General features: G+C 34.7%; 1 long non-coding RNA gene across 1 annotated transcript in view; it reads left to right on the top strand.

The window, feature by feature from the left end:
* The first annotated feature begins 688 nt into the window (after positions 1–688).
* The window catches only part of LOC107593994 (uncharacterized), a 27,873-nt gene continuing 16,567 nt past the window's right edge, over positions 689–11,994 (top strand). Inside the window, exon 1 of the long non-coding RNA XR_001610130.1 lies at positions 689–767. This is a non-coding gene — a long non-coding RNA (uncharacterized lncRNA). The remainder of the gene's footprint in view (positions 768–11,994) is intronic.

The following is an 11,994-nucleotide window of genomic DNA, read 5'->3' as shown; positions in this document are numbered from 1 at the left end:
TTATAAATATACTTTATTTTAATGAAAATTATAATAATAAGAACTCGTATATTGCTGTAGTCATGTGTTTATTAGTCACGTTGAATCAATGAAAGCAGTTGAATTTTCTGTTTATTCAGCTGCAACGATAGCCATTTTCTGGCGCGAGAGCACCCTCTGGCCTTTGGATGGAGATTTACTGCTGATCACAGAACCGTGCTTCACTGAAAGATACGCATGACAATCGCAGCTTCTGTCGAATCACGATCTCGAATTCCATTTCGATTTATCGTGCAGCCCTAGTTTCGACATGTTTTTATCTGAATATATATGTTTTTGAATGTCCATTATGGATACATGTTTATTTTGCTTTTTTTGTTAATTATGCATGCAGTGTTGACAAAACATATCAAATACGGCATCATCTGATTATGGTGCAGTTAGATCACATTTAAAAGTCATAAAATCATATGAAATCCTTTTCTTCACATCTACAACAGCATGGAAATTAGAAATATAGGCCTACTCAAACTGACTGGATGTCAAAAGTAGCCGGATGTGAATCTTGTAATCATTATACATTATACATAATTATTAACATTAATGTTTGTTAACAGTTTTATAGCCTTTTGGACAATTAGATTTAAGTAATCTCACAATGGACTATAAACAGGATGTTTACACCTTTATAGCAGGAAGTCTTGTTTGCAGTTGACAGACACACACTGGCAGGGCCGCTGGCTGGTCCTTAGCAATCCTTGCATGTGGCATTTAGGAAAGAAATGACGGTGAGTTATTCTTATTCTTTATACCTTGCTTGTGGCCAGTTGAGTAGCATTTTGTTACATAATGTTTGGAAGAATTGATTAATTTAGTTAGCATCTACCTATGAGCATAGCTAACAACATTGCCTAGATTGGCATTGTTCTTATTTGAAATTTGATGTTAAATGCTGTTGGATTACTTGGATGTTGATTCATAATAAAGTTATGGGGTGACAGATGCTGTAAATCACTTTTAGATGGCTAAAAATTCAATGCACAAACTCATAGAAAATATGTTTTAAAATGCTTTTAACTCTAAACTGTAAAATTTAACTATTTAGATTTCGAAACTTGTCGACAATGTCACTGTTCTCTAATGAGGTATTTTTAGGTATGTATTAAAAAAAAGATTTGTTGCAAAATGTATTATTTTAATATAGTGTATGTACAGGACTTTTATGAGAAGCACTTCCTGAAGTGAAAGATCATGTGTGGTGAGGGGAGTATCTACTGAAAGTTTCTACTAGGGCTGCACGATTAATCGAATGCGATTGTCATGCGCATTTTGTTAAAAAAAGCCGATTCTGTAATCAGCAGGAAATTATCATCACGTGCTTTCAGATGGAGCAGAATTTACTACACATAGCCGTAGTTCACTGACAAGTTACGCAAAAATATCGCAGACGATTTTATTGCGCGATTCTGAAATCGAAGAAATCGTTTGCGATAATGACAGCTGTTTGCATAGCTTCTCAGTGAACTACGGCTCTGTGAAGTAAATGCTGCTCCATCTGAAAGCATTTGAAAATACCACATTTAATAACATATTTTTACTCCAAACTCACTTCATAACGTCGGTCGAGTGTTTGAAATAAATCGATGATGTGGCTTCTTACACAAAAAAAGGTACGCAACATATTTCATAGTATTTAAGCAGTGATAAAGGCATTGCATTATAAATATACTTTATTTTAATGAAAATTATAATAATAAGAACTCGTATATTGCTGTAGTCATGTGTTTATTAGTCACGTTGAATCAATGAAAGCAGTTGAATTTTCTGTTTATTCAGCTGCAACGATAGCCATTTTCTGGCGCGAGAGCACCCTCTGGCCTTTGGATGGAGATTTACTGCTGATCACAGAACCGTGCTTCACTGAAAGATACGCATGACAATCGCAGCTTCTGTCGAATCACGATCTCGAATTCCATTTCGATTTATCGTGCAGCCCTAGTTTCGACATGTTTTTATCTGAATATATATGTTTTTGAATGTCCATTATGAAATAGCAATGTTGTTGAAGACATCTTTAACCGTTATGTGTCATGAAATCAGAAGTAACGTGTTTTGTAATGGTCTCACCCATCTTGAACAATCATCAACAGTTTATTTGTGGTAGTGTTACTGGCTTCTGTGACTCATCGACAAAATAGCAGTCTGTGGTAAAACATATATATTTAATCCCACGCCTATACAGTTAGTATGACCTTGTATAAAATGAGAAAGAAGATAATGAATATTGCACCGTAGGTGTAATATATTATTGATGAGATTCATTTTCAACAAGAAAAAATCAGGTGGAAATGTCACTGCAATTATAGAACGACCCCATTGTGTTTTTAACATAAATACTGCATATTTTACTTAATATCTTAATGTGTATTGTATGTGAGTTATGTTACAGAGAAAATAAGAAAAATAGATATTAATATGTGATTGATATAAATCAAACACAATACTTTTGCAGCTATCAAAAAACTGGGGAAAGCCATGTTTTATATATGGTAGCCTAAATTGTAGCATACTAAGGTTACAGAACTGAAATGTTCAAAGTGGTGTTGTTTTTGGTTGGATAAAGATTTGATCTGGTAACTTAATTTTGTTGGTTCAAATCCATCCATTTTGTTCTTTTTAGTTTTGAAAATTAAACTTAAATTGAATAATTCAGCGTTTTGTACCATAGAAAAGACTGTTTCTGCAAGGATTTCTCTTGTTGTGAGAACCAAAAAAAGTCTTATTTTAACATGTCAATAGCCAGTTATTATTTGACACCAATCAATTATTATTAAGAGCAATCTTCTTTTCTCTTGGGGTCAGTTTGGCGTTACCAGAAGTGATGACTTTCGATTCAGCGTGTGAGAGTGTTATTAGCTCAGTAATCTGACCGATTGATAACGCATGAGTTTGATGCAGGCCAATTTGCAAATCGGTTCTATTGATTCATTAAAAACAACCACTTTAAAGAACAATTAGCTTGTGAATCTGACAGTCATTAGCTCTGTGGTGTCAGAAAGCTTGTAGAAATCCAAATGATAGCTTCGGTATGTGGTGTGTCTTCGTATGAGATCTAATGCAGGTCTTGTTTTGTAACTGCCCTTGTTTGGTATTTTATTGTATTTTTTTCAGTTCAAGAGCATGTAAAGAGTGCATTTCTACTATATTTTTTTATATATCTTTTTATAGATATTAAAATGTGTCTTTTGTCTATAATGTCTTAAAAGTCAGTCTTTTTTATATAGAGGATATGTTTCTATTTCTAATGAGACAGAGACAGATGATGTGTTAAGGGAAGCCCCTGGGAATGAGACATCAACAATATGCTGCCTGAAACACAAAGGGCTTTGCTTGTTTTAAAGGATTACAAACTACTGCCTCATGTTAACTGTATTTTATGTGGCTGTAACAATGCCATGAATCTAATGTTGAGCTCATTTTGTAAAAATTGCATCTCTTGAAGCCGTGTCATGGTAGCTTGCTACTATGACTCATTGGTGTTCACACTTTGACTGTTGAGTTCCTGTGCTGTTGATAGTTTTCGTTCATACTCGACTGCTGTATCCAGCATTATCAGATGGTGGATCAATATCTGCACTCTGGTTTTGTAATCTGTGCATGGAGAAGAGTCACTGTTGTGTATATATATATATGTATATGTGTGTGTATATAAAGGAGTATTAGCACTTATAGTGATTTCTAGCGAGAAAGCCAGAAGTTGTGTTGCACTATGTACTTTAATGTCTAGAGTATTTATAAGGTTATTTTGTCATTCAGCATCAGAGTTCAGGAAAGCTGCAACAGTTGAGTGCATTAAAGGGCTGGCCACACTACACTTTTCAGTCCATTGACTTCCATTCATACACATGTGAATGTGGGAGACAGGAAACACAAAAACATTTTTTGCTGCATTCTTAGTTCAAGTTTGGTGAACTTTGACCTGCAAATTCATATCACATGAAGATGTTTGACCAGTAGAAGTTTTGCATGATGTCTAAGCTGAATTCAAAGAAAGCCAACTTTGAATCTAAAAAATTGCTGCATTGCTGTAAAGTGGAGTAGATGTTAAATCATGTTTTTTTTTTAAAAAGATGCCACAGAGTTTGATGTCATATTACAATTTTTGCAGAGTATGTAGAAATTTTGCATGCTCAAAGTCTAATGTGACTGTGACTTACGTGTCCAACATTACACACATCATTTGTTTGCTTAATTAAAGACTAAGTCAGTTTTTAACCAGCTTTGTATTGTTACAGTGTGGGTAGTGCAAGCAAAAATGTGTATTATTTTTCTTGTTTATTTGACAGCTAAACTCTACGAAATGACGTAAAATGCATTGTCTGGTGAACTTCAATACTACAAATCATACTTTGTATCCCAACTCACAGACAGTCTAATCGAGCCCAGTTAATTTTGGGTATAGAAGTTTTCCTATCTTTTAATTTTTTTCTAAGTAGTCGTATAGCACAAAAAAAAAACCCCATAGATAGTGGTACTCTCAAAGACTGATGCGGAAGAGAAGAAATTGCTGAATAAAGTTTCAAAATTTTGTTTTCATTGTGCACAAAAAGCATTCTCATAGCTTTATAAAATTACAGTTGAACCACTGATGGACTAATTTAACGATGTCCTTACTGCCTTTTTGGGTCTTGAACGTGGTAGTTACATTGCTGTCTATGCAGGGTCAGAAAACTCTCGTATTTCATCAGAAATATCTTAATTTGTTTTCTGAAGATGAACAAAGGTCTTACAGGTTTGGAATGACATGAGGATGAGTAATTAATGACAGAATTCTCATTTTTGTGTGAGCTTTCCCTTTTAAACCCCATCTTGTCAGCTTTGAATAATTGTGATACACCTACAGTAATAATATTTATTTATTTAATTTTTAGAGTTGGTGATTTGAGGCAGAAATAACAACAGCAAAAAATGAGCAAAGTCTCTTTATGCAAATGAACAGTGATGCAGTGCAGTAATACGAATAGGTGCAAAGACTCGCATGTAGTATGCATACTGTGCACAACATGCTAATTTTATAGCAGAGCACTCAACTCTATTTAAAGTAGTTAAAGTGATTCATGATTTGACTGGATTTTTAAATACAAATTTGAATTGAAAATGCAAAATAGCCCTTACTGTTTTCAAGAATATGGTGCCACTCGGAGGAGGTTGGAAGACAACAATATTGCATTGGCTTTTTTTGAAATGCTGATCATCGAATAATGCCTGCGATCACAGTAGATATTTTTAAAGAATAAGAGGCATTATACTGCTAATACTAAGCTAGTATTCCATTCTGAACATATAGCTTCTGTTAGGGTTAAATTCTAGACCTACCAAATCTTTCTGTAGGCCTGTTTTGATCGACTATGACCCTACAGTTGTTAATAGTTGTTGAAGGGAATGGTTTGAGCTGTTTCACTATTCTCATTTTATGTGAATAGCTTTGAGTTTGGGCAGATCATGCTGATGAAGGAAGAGGTTTGACATCTGTGAAATGAACAGCTCCTGGCTCTCACCGACAACTTGTTCCTCATTAAAGGAACAGAGGTACAGTTCAAAACTTTGTGAAATTTGGAGGATGAGGATATTTCACAGTTCAAAAAGGAAGACCAGTTACAGAATTCTGTGGTTACGGATTGAATGCTAAAGGTACAGTACCTACCAATGCTAGTACAAACCCACTTAATAGTGAATAAACCGCATTCAAGGTCATGTAGAATATCAGATATATAAACTCCACTTACCATAAATAAAGTATAAATAAAATGAAATAATAAAAAAAGCATCTCACTTATACAACGTCACATAATCAAGCATCATTCACAACATAATTGCATAGTGACGGCGTTTAATTTTTTAAAAACAGTTTCTGCTATTATATAAACAACCTTCTACATATTTAATACTTTTGTAAATATTATAATACAGCTGCGGCTAATCTAGAATCTAGGAGGCTGTGCTGCATGTCTGAGAAATTCAAAACCATTTTGTAGATAGACTTTAGATTTGTAGTTTGAACTTCCCAATTACACATATCCTTAGGCAGTTAACTTGGGCAGTTTTGGTCAATCTTTCTGAAGGGGGAATGGGGAAAAAAGCCTCTGCACTATAAGGTTTGCAGATCATTAAGAATGAAAAACACAATTACTGCATCCAGTTGAGGGCGTCTCTGGAGTTTAGAATGCCAGAGCATGTGTCAGGCTTTCACAGGCTAAATGGTAACTATACGCACCGCTTAATAAGAGCATTATCTGTAGTTTGGTAATAAGATCAGTCATGCAGGCCCAGCTCTACTTTTTACACTGTTGTTAAACTAAAGCAGGAATGGAGTGGCCGCAGGGAGCACCAGCACTTTTCCTAGTGGGAAAGTTGTTGAAACAATTTAAATATACACAAAGGGAGAAAATTTTAGAATATCTTCAGGTAAATGCCTTAGACCACAGTGTTTTTTTAAGGAAAATTTATTACAAACACATTCAAATATAGTGAAAACCAATAGGCCTATGCTTATATAAAATGCATAGCATTTTTTTAAATTGTAAAACATTAAAACAATGCTTTAAAAACATTCAGACCTTGTATAAAATAAATAAGAAACACCATGGCTCATGTAATATTTAGTTTAGCTTTCTGAGGACCAAGATCAACATTTTGCTCTTCATGTCAGGACATCTTATTTCATAAAGTATCTTTAAATAAAGCAGCTAGCAATGAAGGGACAATGTACCTGTGTTTCTATGGTTACCTCATCATGATCACGCACCTATTCACTTGTCATTTCCTTTGTGATTATGTGATTATAAGTTGTTAGATGTGAACATGACATAGCCTCCGCAAAAAAAAAGAGGTGGGTTTTTCACACCACTGCTTGTGATCTCTCTACACCTTTCACATGTGTCGGAAGGATTAACTGCAAACTTTTCTTTCTGATGGTCGTAAGTTTGACGCTCTGCTAGTATGGTGCTCTAATGACTGGTCTGGCGGGCCGAGGAACTTGGAGCCCTGTGTTTGATATGCTTTAGAGCAGTGGTTCCCAATCCTGGTCCTGGAGAACCCCCAACACTGCACATTTTAGATGCCTCCCTATTCAAACACACCTGATTCAACTCATCAGCTCATTAGTGAAGACTCCAAGACCTCAAATGTATGTGTCAGATAAGAGAGACACCAAAAACATGCAGTGTTGGGGGTTCTCCAGGACCAGGATTGGGAACCACTGCTTTAGAGGATGTGAGTGTGTCAGAGGATGCTTAATTAAGTATTTCTCAAAGGAAGTCCACCCTCATTGGTGTCCCTCTTACCCGCACGTCTCACTCCTGCAATGACAGGTACAGAAACCTCCATTAAGTTCATCTTTCATGACAGTCTCTTTTATTTTAGTCTCTGGCACCCACCTTGTATCTTAGAGTAACACTTCACCACCTTGATCAAGCCCACTGGGTATGAGCCACAATCTTGTGTTAGGCATCTGATGTAATAATAATAATACGCTACTTTTCTTTAGTTGTTCATGTATTCATTTGGCTAATAGAAAATGTGTAATATCAAGCTTTACATTTTACACCTCTCAAGCTAAAGATTGTAACAAAAAGGTTAACAACAAAAATCTGTAAAAGCATTGCCATGTCATGCATTTTGACTCTTCACACATTATCCTTCACCACACAACTATCATCAACTAACTAGAGATTAAAAAAAGACATACAACAAAAACTACTTATGTGTGTGCATGTGTATACATATTTCTGTCATGACAACTCTCGGAGGGATTGGCATGGTAATGTACATGTCAATGTTAATGAATTTTGGTCTTGGAGGAATAGATCTCCTACATTGCTGCGGCAGAGCAAGTACCGAGACTTGCTACTGCCAGTACATCCACAACATGCTGCTGTGAGCATGTAAGAAATATTGCTGATGCAAATATAACATGCATGAAATAACCCCCATATAGCATACGTGAATCACCTTGTAGCAGATCTATACAGGTGGAGCTGGGGAAGGTGGAGGGTTTATGAAGCAAGCTGCAACTGCTACAGCTAGCACTAGTCATATATTGGAATGTTGAGCAGCAAGCTCATTGGCTACCGATACAGGAGAGAACCAATCAGCTATGCCATGTGATGATGTCATTAGGTCATATTGAGTTAGACCTATTGGACTGCGCCATCTAGAGTTCCATGCCAGAACTCTGTATTATACATATTTATAAATGGATTTCAAAATATTAAAAAAATGGCAACAATATTTGCTGAAATATGTTTCAACGTCCATTTCTGTAAATACATTTTTGCAAATAAATAAATAAAATATATATATATAAAAATCCACGAACACGTATGAACATATAACAATTTGAATAGTAATCAACAAGTAAATCAGCAAGTAAATCACTTTACAGTTCCAAAAAACAAGTAAATAAAAGAAAATACAATGAATAAAATGAAAAAGAAATAAAGCATAATTTAGGTTACTTTAAAATTGAAAATGTTCTTGCCCCTGAAATGTTATATTATTATATTTATATTATTATTTTATATTTATTATTGTTATTATTATTTATTTTTTATAATTATACATTTATCAAACTATATAAATGTATAACTATATAAATTTATAATTTATATAATTTATTTTGAGCTTCACTATTTACAAATATTTAATATATATTTAACATTTTTTGAAAATGCTCCGGTAAGATAATAATGTCTTTCAAGTCTTTCAAAAGGACTTTAACAAAGTCTCTGAATGCTTAAACAAATCATTGACTCCATGAATTGATAATGCATGAAAATGATTGAAAGAACACCCATCCCTAGTAAGCCTTCAATTCATCCTGCTTCTCTGAAAAATTAATGCGTTCTGAGTCATGAATCTATAAATCTGTAAAGTTTTCCATAACCTCGCTCTCACCCAAACATTGAGAATATATAGACTTGCTGTCATCTCCGCGAAAGCGCTTGTGATTGACAACCCACCCTATTACCAAACACTGCCTGCAGGAAGTGTCAGTCTTTAAGCTATACTCCCTGTTAGCAGGCAGGTCTCTGAGAGCACTAACAAAAACAATTCTTGAATGATGGCTTTCTGTGACCGTAGTATGCTCTGAATAATAGAGCATTTTATAAGGAAATATAATGTGGTAATTATATAACTATTCTGCATTCCTGAATTTCCTGCATTTTACAGTCTTTAATTATGGCCAATGCCTTACTATTCGTTCAGTATTGAACTGAAGTGAACAAGTGGAATGTCTGATTCTCTCTTAACTCATTATATGTAAGAGTCAGTTAAGGCTTCAAATGTATGTGTTTGGAATGGAATACTACTATACTTCATACTTGTTTTGAATTGTAAAGCGGTTACGATTTAGCTGGTAAATAGTTAACCCCTGCATTTCCACATGCGAAGCCCTCCAAAACACTGACATCTAATATAATGTTACTGTATTTCAAACCCATAAGGCTTTAGTTAATCCTCAAAGCACAATTTAAGATTTTTTGAAAGTCAAGGTAACCAAAACTTCCAAAAAGTTAATTAAAGCATCGTAAAACAAATTCATATGAACCAAGCGGTTTAATCCAAGTCTTGTGAATACAATCTCTATATCTCTTAAGACCCTGCGGCCTCATATGAGGACATTATATTTTTGTGAATTTCTCTGAGGCTGTACATGCCACAGTTTTAAGTCTGGATGTCCTGTACAGAGCACATTCAGGGCATTTCAGAGATACCAAATGATTGGATGTTTCACCATGACCACTCCCTCTCCTTGGTCTTCAAAAATGTCTGAAATTAATTTAGTGACATACAATGTGATAATATTTTGTAATTATCATTTAAATCTGACTAATTTTTAAACTGTGTGTCATAAATCAACATCTCAGGAAAATGTTATGGGGTTTCAAAGCAAAATATGACTTTCTGTTACGAAACAGGACGTTGATTTCATACATGTCCTCATATGAGGACACCGGGACTAAAAGCATGTTTATTACCCATTTTGGGAGACATAACAAATGAACAGGGAAATAAATTATATTTCTATATTCTATGAAATATTCTATATTATTATGAAAATCTTGTCAATTATTACTCCCAGTATTACACTTGTTTTTTTCATTACATGTTGCCCCAAAAACACATTAGTATGCAAATTAGATTTTGTTTATAGATACATTGTATATAATGAGAGAACCTGTTTATGGCCATTTTACACACATTTTGCAGAAAGAAAAATAGTATATTGAATCATTCTGTTATAACATAGATGAGAATCATCTTTATACAAAGTTTGTTAAAAAAAATCTTGAAAACTAAAAATGTATTGGTGATCTTAAAAATCAATTGTTTTTGCCTATGCATGTTCATTCATGTCTTTTTTTTATTTTTAAAGAAATTCAGTCCCGATGTCCTCTACCGAGGACATTGCATAACTTATGAATGAAATATATTTTTTAATATATTTTTTTTTACATTATTTTTAATGCTCTAAACAATGTAAAGACATGGTCTTAAGAGGATAATGAATGGCTTTAGCTTTTCCTTTAAGTGTAGTGTGAAAGTAGCTCAGTCGTGAATTTCTCCTGTATCAAGCTACTTTTTCCCATGATTAGCAAGACAAAATGTTGCCCTGCAGTTGTAATGTCATTTTGTTTGCATGCAGCTGATCGATCTGTATAATCATGCACTAAACTGTTTCCTCATTTATGATTCATTTTAGTAAAACATTTTGTTCAAACTGTTTTTGTAAGCAGTTCACTTTTGTGGGCCATTGTGTGAATTGTCTGAACAAACTGATTCATTATATCATTATAGTCAGTTCATTTTAGTGAATCAGTTTGTTCAGACAGTTCGTGTAAATCAAGCGGTTCATTTTTGGTGAACCATTTACATGAATCGTCATTAAGTGTAATGCTGCCATCGTAATAATTATTGACGTTGCTTTCATGTCAATGAAGAAACAGATGGTCAATTTGAGCACATTGCATTATAGAGTATACAGTATTTCTCACAGTACACCATATACATGACTTTATTCATTTTTATTTTTTTTAAAGTAGAGTAGAATGGTGTCTAAACGTACCATATGTGCCCAAATCACATTATGAGCATCCAAAACTTTGGCAAACGTTTTTCATTGAACTCGACACCAAATCTCAAAGTTAAGTTTTATACTTTTCCATCTTGTTTTAAGCTACTGTTTTAAGGCTTAAGTGGAGTGGTGAGCTGAATATGTGAGTGTGTGTGTGTGAATGTGATTAAGGCAGAGATGGACAGAAAATAAAAGAGAACTAGACAGACAAAGAGAGTGAGAGGGGGGATGGAGAAGCCACTAGTGAATGTGCAATAGTAACCAGTGCAACGTGATCCAAATCACAGCTTCTCTGCAGTAGACTCCCTCTTTCTCTTCTCGTTTTTGTGGTTATTTGGCTGTCCACGGGAGTCATCGGGCAGAGAAATTGCCTGTTATCTGGGGGGTCGATTTCTCATGCGCCCTTAAATTGCTTTGTATTGACACTCTGTCATCGTGTGGATCTTGCCGTTAGCCCCAACAATCTCTCCTCAGGTGTGTTGCTCCCCTCCTTTACACAGAGTACAGTGTGTGTGTGTGTGAGTGAGCGAGTAACTAATTCATGTCTAATAGGCTTTAAACATGATTGTGTATCGTTTATAGGGGTGCTTGGCCTGCTGTGAGAAGGTGCATGAGCCTTTGGCCCACGAGAAGTTGGCATGGGCTTCCGAAATCCATACGGGCTGTTTGGTACACTTTGGTGTCCAGTTTTTTTGGATTACAAAAACTATTATATTACCTAAAATTGACTTGGCATGAAAAGTAGGTAGTTGTCAACATCAGATTTATTTATCATTCTCATGCAAGTTGTTCAGTTTTTACACTTGGCATGAAAATAGCTAGTAGTTAACATTTTAACTTTCTCTTTATTTATCAAATTATAAAAAAAAAAATATATA

Source organism: Sinocyclocheilus grahami, unplaced genomic scaffold (genome assembly GCF_001515645.1).
Source record: "Sinocyclocheilus grahami isolate Dianchi unplaced genomic scaffold, SAMN03320097.WGS_v1.1 scaffold178.1, whole genome shotgun sequence".
NCBI classification, from domain to species: Eukaryota; Metazoa; Chordata; class Actinopteri; order Cypriniformes; family Cyprinidae; genus Sinocyclocheilus; species Sinocyclocheilus grahami.
The sequence above is the reverse complement of the archived record's forward strand: the minus strand, read 5'-3'. Positions and strand labels throughout refer to the sequence as shown.